At 42.5% G+C, this 12,073-nt stretch overlaps 1 non-coding gene across 1 annotated transcript; it reads right to left on the bottom strand.

The window, feature by feature from the left end:
• Positions 1-9,487: 9,487 nt before the first annotated feature.
• On the bottom strand, positions 9,488-9,542 carry LOC123726249 (U7 small nuclear RNA). Its single transcript, XR_006758641.1, has one exon. It is a non-coding gene; the product is annotated as a U7 small nuclear RNA (small nuclear RNA).
• Between the last annotated feature and the right edge of the window lie 2,531 nt (positions 9,543-12,073).

Raw genomic sequence — 12,073 nt, 5'->3', positions numbered from 1 at the left:
TGCTATTTGATAGATTCCCCCCGCTCCCCCTAGCTCAGGCTTCCAATGGAAAGAACTGAGGTCAACCTACCCCCGCCCCCCTCCCCATCTCGTACTTCTGAGTGGGAGACCTTCCCAGGCAGTAGCTTTCCTAGCTCACAAACTAGAATCAGGGTACCCACTCCGACAAGGTTAATTGACCCACAGTCCCACACGGTGACATGATATCATTGATGTGGCGTGAAAATGAGCGATAGAAAACCACATTATTTTGTGTGGGTGCCTGTGCCGCCCTCGGCAAGATTCAGCCCTGTGCGGCTGCCCATGTTGCCTATACCTAAATCCGCCAGTGCGCCAGGGACACACTCCACTGTTGAGTGAGTTCGTCAGATCAGAGGCGGTAGGGATGACCAGGGATGTTCTATTGATAAGTGCGTGAATTGGACCATTTTCCTATCCTGCTAAGCACTCAAAATGTAATGAGTACTTTTGGGTGTCAGGGAAAACGCATGAATTGAAAAGTACATTCTTTGCATTAGGAATGTAGTGAAGTAAAAGTAAAAGTTGTCAAAAATATAAATAGTAAAGTACAGATACCTATAAAAACAACTTAAGTAGTACTTAAAATATTTTTACTTAAATACTTTACAACAGGAGGTCAGGAAGTACAGCTCAGTTTCCACCTCATTTTGTGGGCAGTGTGCACATAGCCTGTCTTCTCTTCAGAGCCAGGTCAGCCTACGGCGGCCTCTCTCAATAGCAAGGCTATGCTCACTGAGTATATACATAATCAAAGCTTTCCTTTGTTTCAGGTCAGTCACAGTGATCAGGTATTCTGCCACTGTGTACTCTCTATTTAGGGCCAAATAGTATTTTAGTTTGCTCAGTGTTTTTGTTAATTCTTTCCAATGTGTCAAGCAATCTTTTTTGTTTTATCATAATTTGGTTGGATCTAATTTTGTTGATCAGACCCCCAGGACCAGCTTGCTTAGGGGACTCTTCTCCAGGTTAGTCTTTCTGTAGGTGATGGCTTTGTTATGGAAGGTTTTGGAATTACTTCCTTTTAGGTGGTTGCAGAATTTAACGCCTCTTTTCTGGAATTTGATCATTAGAGGTCTAATTATGTTCTGTATGCATTATTTGGTGTTTTACGTTGTACACAGAGGATATTTTAGCTGAATTCGGCATGCAGAGTGTCAGTTTGGTGTTTGTCCAATTTTGTGAATTCTTGGTTGATGAGCGGACCCCAGACCTTGCAACAATAAACGGAAATGGGTTCTATAACTGATTCAAGTATTTTTTGGGACAGATCCTAATTGGTATGTCGAATTTCATGTTCCTTTTGATGGCGTAGAAGGCTCTTCTTGACTTGTCTCTCAGATTGTTCACAGCTTTGTGAAGTTACCTGTGCCTCTGATGTTTTGGCCAAGGTATGTACATTTTTTTGTGTGAAATCTGAGACTTCCGACTTCAGTGCATTGAAGAAAACTGTAAAAAAAACGAGCTCCGACTGGGAAAAATTGTTTTGAATGGCATAGCCTCGGGAAGTAGGGGTAATGGGGGTGCTGCAGCACCCACTGATAAATTGAAATAATTCAGCCAAAATTAGGCTATAAAAAACATATATTACTCCTGTCTGATCAGACATCAATACAATTATTCGAAATACTACAACAGATAACATAATTTAGCTTCAGAGGATCAATAGCTTCTAAAGAAATTATACAATTTATCACAAGCACATACTGTACAGTTGGGAAGGCTGCAATTTGGACTGCAAGCACACCCAATGGTGTAAAAATACTTGAAAATGCTACTTCAAATCAAATTTTATTTGTCACATACGCCGAATACAACAGGTGTAGACTTTACCGTGAAATTCTTACTTACCAGCCCATAACCAACAATGCAGAAATTAAAAAAAAGATGTAAGAAAATATATGCAAAAAATGTACATAAAAAAACAAATATACTAAAGTAAGAAAAAAAGTAACACAATAAAATAACAATTACAAGGCTATATACAGTCAATGTGCGGGGGTACAGGTTAGTCGAGGTAAATTGAGGTAATATGTGCATGTAGGTAGTGGTAAAGTAATTTGCATAGATAATAAACACCAAGTAGCAAATAGTCCGGGTAGCCATTAAATTAATTGTTTAGCAATGACTTGAAGCTGTTAATGAGATTTTTAGACCTACACTTGGCGCTCCGGTATCGCTTGTCGTGCGGTAGCAGAGAGAACAGTCTATGACTAGAGTGGCTGGAGTCTTTGACCACCGCCTGGTATATAGGTCCTGGATGGTATAGAGGTCCTGGATGGCATCTGCGTGGCAGATGTGTTGTTGTCTACCCTTTCCACCTAGGGGCGGCACGGCAGGAAGTCCAGGATCCAGTTGCAGAGGGAGGTGTTAAGTCCCAGGGTCCTTAGTTGAGTGATGACCTTTGACAGCACTATGGTGTTGAATGCTGAGCTGTAGTCAACTGTCGTGTCTTTGGCTATGCCGGATTAAGTGATATGACATGCTAACCTATAAATTCTTTCTCTAATTAATATTACCTGATTAAGCTAATTATGTAAATGTAATTAACTAGAAAGTCGGGGCACCACGGAAGAACGTTTATAGAGCCGTTATCTTCTGAATAAACTCTTAAAATACTTAGTAATACTTTACATCGGTAGCAGTCAATATTAACCCTTATCTTATTTTCAGTCTCATAATGAACGTTGTAAATTCTTGGTTATCTTCACAAACCCTGGCTAACAAGTTGAATCAGCAATACAAAATTGGGTTTAATTATTTATTTACTAAATACCTAACTAATCACACAGAATTACAAATACACCGAATACATATGATGTCATACAGAAAACGTCCTGGTGGAGGGAACCTGTATGATGTCTGGTTACACAAAGGAAAGGGGGTTGGGCTTGAATGAAAGAGCGGGAAGACTTAGGAACGAAGAAACAGCAGCTATGCTATCGTAAATGCATTATCTTATGCATTCTAAATTACCAACCATTTGGAAAAGGAAAATGCAATAAATATTTACTCTGAGCTGCGCTTCGGTAGATTGGTCGTAGATGTTGGTCGGGTTGGCCAACAGATCTTCCTGTCCTCGGAAGAATGTCTCTGGTGGTAAATTGGATACGTGGTGGTATCTTCGTCTGTTTGTTAGACTGGATCCGTCGTCCGTCCTTTCCTAGCCCACGTCTACAGCGGCCGCTGCTAACTCAACGGCTAGGATGTATCACTTCTGTAGTGAATAAGCTCAAAGTTCATACCATTCGCCACCAAAGCTCACGCCGAGGTTGGCTTAGTTCTGTACTTGACGTGTGTCCTTCTAACGTAGAGGCTGCAGACCTCACGTACTGGAACCTGTGGTTATCTTTTCGTCAAAGGCTTATATAGTGGAGAGGGGGAAGGATGTGTTTCATCGTTTATAACCCCTGTCTCTTCACAGGGGTGGGCCACTGATCAAGCAGGGCACTTTCCTTATGAAAACCCAATTCTCTCATTTGGAAGCTAAAATTACATTTAATCTCCTAACAAACAATTTCAATATCAAACATTTCAATTGCATAACAATTCCATGTGACTCTGATAACTAGAGGGTGTATACTTTCCCAGGTACAGTTTATGTCGTCCTGTCATCAGTCATAATGTCTCAGATGACAACCGAACTGACATCCATACTCATTACGTTCCAAAGCATATTTCCAACTGGTTTTATTACCAAAATATGGTTCCTTTCCCCATTTGTTTGATGTTCCCAGACTCTCTATATTTAACAGGACAGCAGTCCTTCAGTAGGGTCAGAGAGGGGAAGGGAGAAAGGTATTTATGGGGGGGGGGGGTCATAAACCTTACCCACAGGCCAACGTCATGACACAACAAACTGCATTTTCACATACGTGTTGCTTTTGTCCAGGTGGAAAGGGCAGTGTGGAGTGCAATGGAGAATGCATCATCTGTGGCTCTGTTGGGGCGGTATGCTAATCGTAATGGTTCTAGGGTTTCTGGGATGATGGTGTTAATGTGAGCCATGACCAGCCTTTGAAAGCACTTCATGGCTACAGATGTAAGTGCTATGGGGTAGTCATTTAAGCAGGTTACTTTGGCTTTCTTGGGTACAAGGACTATGGTGGTCTGATTGAAACATGTGGGTATTAAAGACTCTGTCAGTGAGAGGTAGAAAATGTCAGTAAAGACACTTGCCAGTTGGTCAGCGCATTCTCTGAGTATGCGTCCTGGTAATCTGTCTGGCACTGCGGCCTTGTGAAGGTTGACCTGTTTAAGGTTTTACTCACATCAGCTACGGAGAGCATGATCACACAGTTGTACAGAACAGCTGTTGCTCTCATGCATGGTTCAGTGTTGCTTGCCTCGAAGAAGGCATTTAGCTAGTTTGGTAGACTCGCATCACTGGGCAGCTCGCGTTTGGGTTTCCTTTTGAAATCCATAATAGTTTGCAAGTCCTGCCACATCTGACGAGCATAAGAGTCGGTGTAGTAGGATTCAGTCTTAGTCCTGTACTGATGCTTTGCCTGTTTGATGGTTCATCAGAGGGCATAGTGGGATTTTGCATAAGCGTCTGGATTAGTGTCCCGCTCCTTGAAAGCGGCAGCTCCACCCTTTAGCTCAATGCGAATGTTGCCTTTAATCCATGGCTTCTGGTTGGGGTTTGTACGTATGGTCACTGTGGGGATGACGTCGTTGATCCACTTATTGATGAAGCCAGTGACAGATGTGGTATACTCCTCGATGCCATTGGATGAATCCCAGAACATATTCTAGTCTGTGCTAGCAAAACAGTACTGCAGCTTAGCATCCACGTCATCAGACCACTTCCATATTGAACAAGTCACTGGTACATCTTGCTTGAAAAAATGTTTGGGTATTTAACCGCCCCTTTTTCTCCCCAATTTCAATATCGTCTCATCACTGCACTGCAACTCCCCACTGGGCTCGTGAGAGGCGAAGGTGTAGTCAAGCATCCTCCGAAACATGACCCGCCTAATCGCGCTCCTTAACACCTGCCAGCTTAACTCGGAAGCCAGCCGCACGAATGTGTTGGAGGAAACACTGTTCAACTGGCGACCAGGGTCAGCCTGCAAGCACCTGGCCCGCCACACGGAGTCGCTAGGGCGCTATGAGCCAAGTAAAGCCCCCCCCCCCCCCCCGGCCAAACCCTCCTCTAACCTGGACGACGGTGGACCAATTGTGCACCGTCCTAAGGGACTCCCGGCCACGTTCGGTTGTGGCACAGCCTGGGAATGAACCTGTGTCTGTAGTAACACCTCCCTGATTGAGTTTTTGCTTGTAAGCAGGAATTATGGTCAGATTTGCCAGATGGAGGGTGAGGGAGAGCTTTGTACGCATCTCTATGTGTGGAGTAAAGGTGGTCTAGAGTTTTTTTTCCCTCTGGTTGCACATGTGACATGCTGGTAGAAATGTGGTAAAATGGATTTAAGTTTTCATGCATTAAAGGCCCCGGCCACTAGGAGAGCTGCTTCTGGGTGAGCATTCTCTTGTATGCTTGTGGCCTTTTACAGCTCATTGAGTGCGGTCTTAGTTCCTTCATCGGTTTGTGGTGGTAAATAGACAGCTACAAAAAATATAGATAAACTCTCTTGGTAAATAGTGGGGTCTAGAGATTATCATGAGGTACTCAACCTCAGGCGAGCAAAACCTTAAGACTTCCTTAATTTTAGAGATCGCGCACCACCTGTTGTTGACAAATAGACAAAAACCACAACCCCTCGTCTTACCAGAGGTTGCTTTTCTGTCTTGCCGATGGACGGAAAACCCAGCCAACTGTATATTATCCATGTCCTCATTCAGCCACGACATAAGATATTACAGTTTTGAATGTCTCGTTGGTAGGATAGTCTCGAACGGAGCTCATCCAGTTTATTCTCCAGTGATTGCACATTCGTCAGTAGGATGGATGGTAAATGCAGATTATCCACTCACTGACGAATTCTCACCAAGCACCCGCATCTGTGCCCCCTGTATCGGCGTCTCCTCTTCATGCGAATGATGGGGATTTGGGCCTGGTCCGAGAGGAGCTGTAAATCTTTCGCCTCCGATTCGTTAAATAAAAAATCTTCTTCCAGTTCGAGGTGAGTAATCGCTGTTCTGATGTCCAGATGCTCTTTTTGGTCATAAGAGACCGTGTACAACAACAGCTACAAACAATGCTAAAAAACACATAGAATGGCACGATTTGTTAGGAGCCCGTAAAATGGGAGCCATCCCCTTCGGGAAATCTTGAGTCATTTGGTCATTACTTAAGTAGTTTGTTGCTTTTAGTTGAGTTTATTAATGAAAAACCATACATGCACATGAGTAAAATCATTTAGGATAACACAGAATAAAGTCTGGGACTTATTTCCATTGTGGTCTTGAGACAAGATGGCTAGGCAAGATCCAACATGATTGCACACAGTATGACAGTAAGATAATAAAACATAAAAACAAAGAAAAATAACATTATCTCATCATCGCAGTTGCAACAGTCAAGTGGGCACAGAACACATCAAACTGTTTTTTACTTTGTTTTCAAAGCTGCCTATAGAGGACGTCGTTTTTATGGGCAGAGGCAACACATTCCACTCTGAGGCTCCAGTATACAAGAACGTACCTTTCCCAGGATTACTCCTGAACCTGTATAAGCATACATTAGCTATACCTGATCTGGTGCTGTGATTGTGTGCATCCCTAACATGGGGAAAGTAATCAGTTAGATATCTGGGCGCAGAACCATAAATACTCCTGTAAACCGAACCCAGTCTGATCTGGGACACCCTAGCCTCAACAGGCAACCAGTTGAGTTCCTGAAAGCAGCTCTTGCCTAAGTGAGTACATGGACTCACCTTCAATATTACCCTGATCAGCTTATTCTGGGCTATCTGTAGCTTCCCCTTCAGAAGCTTAGCTAATCCCCCAAACCAGGAAGTACTAGCATAGTCAAAATGGCATTGAACGAGGGTGGTGACTAGCACTCTCATGGAGTCCTTATCAAGCAGCTTGGACTTTCTAGCCAAAAACGTAATTCTGGCATTAACCTTCACTAGCATTTTAGTGGCAATACTCACACATCCCAAGCTTCCATCAAGAATGCATCCCAAGTAGCTAACATAGGAGGTGAGGTGTTGACTACTAAAACCTAACTCCACTCTGATTTCAGAGGTCCTACACAATTTAGGTCTGGACCCCAAAATAATTGCCTCAGTTTTACCTAAGTGCAGGGATAGCTTATTATCTCCAAGCCATTTGATAATGTTAGTAAGCTTTGTGCTAAGTATGCTCTCCAACATAGCTTTACTTGTATGAGACACCAGAAGTGTAGAGTCATCTGCATAAAGGAAAAGACGGAAAAGACGTCCTTAAGTAGTTTTTTGAGTTTATCTTTACTTTACTATTCATATTTTTGATAACTTACTTTTACTTCACTACATTCCTAAAGAAAATAATGTACTTTTTACTCCATACATTTTCCCTGACACCCAAAAGTACCTGTTACATTTCAAATGCTTAGCAGGACAGGAAAATGGTCAATTTCACAGACTTATCAAGAGAACATTTACTGCCTCTGATCTGGCAGACTCACTAAACACAATTGATTCATTTGTAATGATGTCTGAGTGTTGGAGTGTACCCCTTGCTATCCGTATATTAAAAAACAAGAAAATGATGCTGTCTGGTTTGCTTAGTATAAGGAATATAAAATATAAAATACTTTTACTTTTGATACTTTAGTATATTTAAAACCAAATACTTTTAGACTTTTCCTCAATTAGTATTTACAACTGGGTGACTTTCAATTTTACTTCATTTTCTATTAAGGTATCTTGACTTTTACTCAGGTATGACAATTGGCTACTTTTGCCACCACTGAACACGCCAAATATAGAACAGCTAGTTGTGTTGTGGCTACATTTTTGTGCTGAGCGATTGGTGCTTTTTGAGGTCAGTTAAATTTTGGTTTGATTATAAAAAAAGAATCAAGGGTTTTTGATTTGGTTTCGATTAGTTATTTTTTACTATTAAATGCACTATGCATTATGTGGGTTGAATGCTGTAACAACACATAATAAAACAATTAATAAAAGTCCCATGATGGTAGTGACTGCTTATTAACCATTATTTATTCACATGACTTTACTTTAATAAAATATTTCAGTTGTTGTGTATATTACATGTGTTTTATTTGACAAATATTATTTTATTCCAAGTCATCGTCTCATCTGTATAGAGCTGCTGCCTATGCTGTCTGACAAAATCACTATTTTGTAGTTCTTCCAATTAAATAAGGTTTACTTTTATGACTGCTGATTACCAACTGTATCAATCACTTAGATCATGTATACTGAACAAAAATATAAACGCAACATGCAACACTTGGGAGCCAGGCCCAAATCAAATTGTATTGGTCACATACACATACTTAGCAGATGTTAATGTGGGTGTAGTGCAATGCTTTTGGATAACCCACCATGGAGCCAGGCCTAACCAATCAGAATTAGTTTTTCCCCACAAAAGGGCTTTATTACAGGCAGAAATACTCTTCAGCAGAAGTCCTGGACTGGCGTGGTTACATGTGGTCTGCGGTTGTGAGGCCGGTTGGACGTACTATTAAATTCTTAAAAACGATGTTGGAGGCAGCTTATGGTAGGGACATTAACATTCAATTCTCTGGCAACAGCTCTGGGGGTTATTCCTGCAGTCAGCATGCCAATTGCACGCTCCCTCACAACTTGAGACATCCGATGTATTGTGTTGTGTGACAAAACTGCACATTTTAGAGTGGCCTTTTATTGTCCCTGTTTAATCAGCTTCTTGATATACCACACCTGTCAGGTGGATGGATTGTCTTGGCAAAGGAGAAATGCTCACTAACAGGGATGTAAACAAATGTGTGCACACAATTTGAGAGGATAAGATTTTTGTGCGTATGGAAAAGATCTTGGATCTTTTATTTCAGCTCATGAAACATGAGACCAACGCTTTACATGTTGCGCTTATATTTTTGTTCAGTGTATGTATGTAAAACGGACAGAAAAGTAATGTATTAATGTGATGCAGGTCAACTGTGTTACAAGTAAAAATATATTCCATTATTAAAACAATTGGATGCGCTGAATTAGGCTAATCTTAAAGCACTTAAAATTAACTTTTAGCAACGATTAATTTTTAAGAAAAGTGCTTACGTAGTAAGATTATAATTGTGTTTGTGCATTGTTTTTTATACTGGTTTTAGGAAGAGTAATCCCATAAAGTAAATGTCTGGCCCCCCTGTAAATAACCTTTTTCAAATCTGGCCCCCTTAAGAATATAGTTGAATAGCCCTGCTGAATTATTAACTTTAGTGTTTTGGGGGACTGGAGTATACTGTACTATTTACTGTAGTGTTTTGGGGCACTGTAGTATACTGTAGTATTCACTGTAATGTTTTGGGGTATATCCCTGTAGCATTTACTGTAGTGTTTTTGTCATAGAATAGGGGGGCTTTCTCCTTGAGGAAACCTACTGGAGAAATGCTAAAAGAGCTAATTTTCCATAACCTGTAGGTAGGTAGGTAGGTAGCTAGGTAGGTAGCTAGGTAGGTAGGTAGGACTGGGTTCTGAACAGAGAGTTCAGAGCTTCTGCTCTTTTCTGTAACCTGTAAGGACGACGACAACAAACTTTGGGACTGGTTGGAACATCTCAGGGCTTCATGCCCACTTCAAACCCTCTTCTCCATGTATTTGTCTGTTGATGGTAAGGTTTGGCAAGGTACAAGGGGAGGTGGTGGGGGAGTTCTCCTTTTTTCTTCCTCAACTTGATTTGAGTACAACAAACTTTAATGGATTTAAATGTATTCTATAGTAAACTGTAGTATTGTTTATGTGGGATCTGAGACTGGAATATTGCTTATACCCGGCGTGTGTGTGTGTGTGTCTCGGAGTGTGTGTGTGTCAGAGTGCTGAGTCACTGTGAGAGTTTGGAACCTGACTGACAGAAACCTGACTGGCTGGTTGGGTTGTCTCTGAAAGAGAGAGATTGGTACTGAACAACTATCTGGCAATAGGTCAAGGTAATAAATATCTTGTTGGTAATAAATACCTTGTTCATGTTGATAGACTACACACAACTGGCCAACAGTTGAACATATAGGTGACTTGGGAACAGAAGAGATTCAACTCAAACAGCTCGTCTATTCAGTAAAAAACGTTTACTTCAGTCCAGCAGTATTATTGTAGTTACACTACAAATTACATAACAATACATTCCTAAAAAACATTAAAAACTAAAAACAGGTGTGAATCCTAAGCAACCTGCCTACACATAGTCTGAAGTACAATACCAACAAAGCTACTGTAGTAGATCAGAACTGTGTGCTGGAAAACCTTGGTAGAGCATGGGTGGAATAGGCATTGTGATGCTCATGTGAATTTCCTTTCTTTTTCGGCATCAGACCAATGCCTATTTTTACACTAGAAGGTGATTATACAAAATGATACAACATTTCTAAATGCAAAATGTGTCATATTCGTGTATGTAGGTGGCAGGGAAGTCAGGTGCAGGAGAAACCAAATTGCTTGATCTGGAGTATTTTAATTTAAAAAATAAACTCCACAACCAAAGTACAAAATAACATGGGAAACATATACCCGTCGCACACCGATACAAAACACAGGTAACTTAACATCACAAAAACAATCACCGACAAGGACATGAGGGGAAACAGAATGTTAAATACACAACATGTAATTAATGGGATTGGAAACAGGTGTGTAGGAAAACAAGACAAGACCAATGGAAAATGAGAAACTGATCAATGATGGCTAGAAGGCCGGTGACGTCGACCGCCGAACACCACCCGAGCAAGGAGGGGCATCGACTTCGGTAGAAGTCGTGACAGTACCCCTCCCTGATGCGCGGCTCCAGCAGTGCGTCGACACCGGCCTCGGGACAACCTGGAGGACGAGGTGCAGGGCAATCCGGATGGAGACGATGGAACTCTCGAAGCAGGGAAGGATCCAACACATCCTCCACCGGAACCCATCATCTCTCCTCCGGACCGTACCCCTCCCAGTCCACAAGGTACTGAAGACCCCCCGCCCGACGTCTCGAATCCAGGATGGATCGAACGGAGTATGCCGGGGCCATCTCAATGTCCAGAGGGGGCGGAGGAACCTCCTGCACCTCAGCCTCCTGGAGTTGGCCAGCCACCACCGGCCTGAGGAGAGACACATGGAACGAGGGGTTAATGCGGTAATAGGAGGGGAGCTTTAACCTATAACATACTTCGTTCACTCTCTTCATGTCATATGCGTCGTAAGAAGTGGACCAAAACGCAGAGGGTATATGAATACTCATCTTCTTTTATTAGATGGAAACCAAAACAAAACACTATTACAAAAACAACGACAAAAAACAGTCCTGTAAGGTGCTCTGACTATACAAGGAACAACTACCCACAAAACCCATGGAAAAACACCCCTACTAGATAGGACCTTCAATTAGAGGCAACGAGGAACAGCTGCCTCCAATTGAAGGTAAGCCCAATAAACTAAACATAGAAATATAAGAACTAGAACGAACATACAAATATATTAACATAGAACATAACCCCCCCCCCCAAAAAAAAAACGTGAAACACATAAAACAAACACACCCCTGCCATGTCCTGACCAACTACAATAACAAAATCACCCTTTTTCTGGTCAGGACGTGACAGAACCCCCCCCCCAAAGGTGCAGACACTGAATGCACCTTAACCATATGACACAAATGAAAACCCCACAACAAAAATCCCCAAACTACAGGGAGGGAAGGGAGGGTGGCCACCGTCACCGACGGTTCCTGTGCAAACACCCCCCCTTCCCCAATACTCCCCCTACGGAGGTGGCTCTGGTTCTGGCCCTAGTACCCAACCTAACCTGTCCACCCCCACTGAAGGCTCAGGGCTAAGGCCCGTCGCTGGGGACCTCGGGCTGAGGCGCGTCGCTGGAGACCTCGGGCTGATGCGCGTCGCTCGAGACCTCGGACTGGAGGGCGACTCCGGGAGCTCCGGACTGGAGGGTGACTCCGGGAGCTCCGGACT

The sequence above is a fragment of the Salmo salar genome, chromosome 13 (genome assembly GCF_965601325.2).
Source record: "Salmo salar chromosome 13, fSalSal1, whole genome shotgun sequence".
NCBI classification, from domain to species: domain Eukaryota; kingdom Metazoa; phylum Chordata; class Actinopteri; order Salmoniformes; family Salmonidae; genus Salmo; species Salmo salar.
This window is presented reverse-complemented; position numbering and strand designations above follow the sequence as displayed.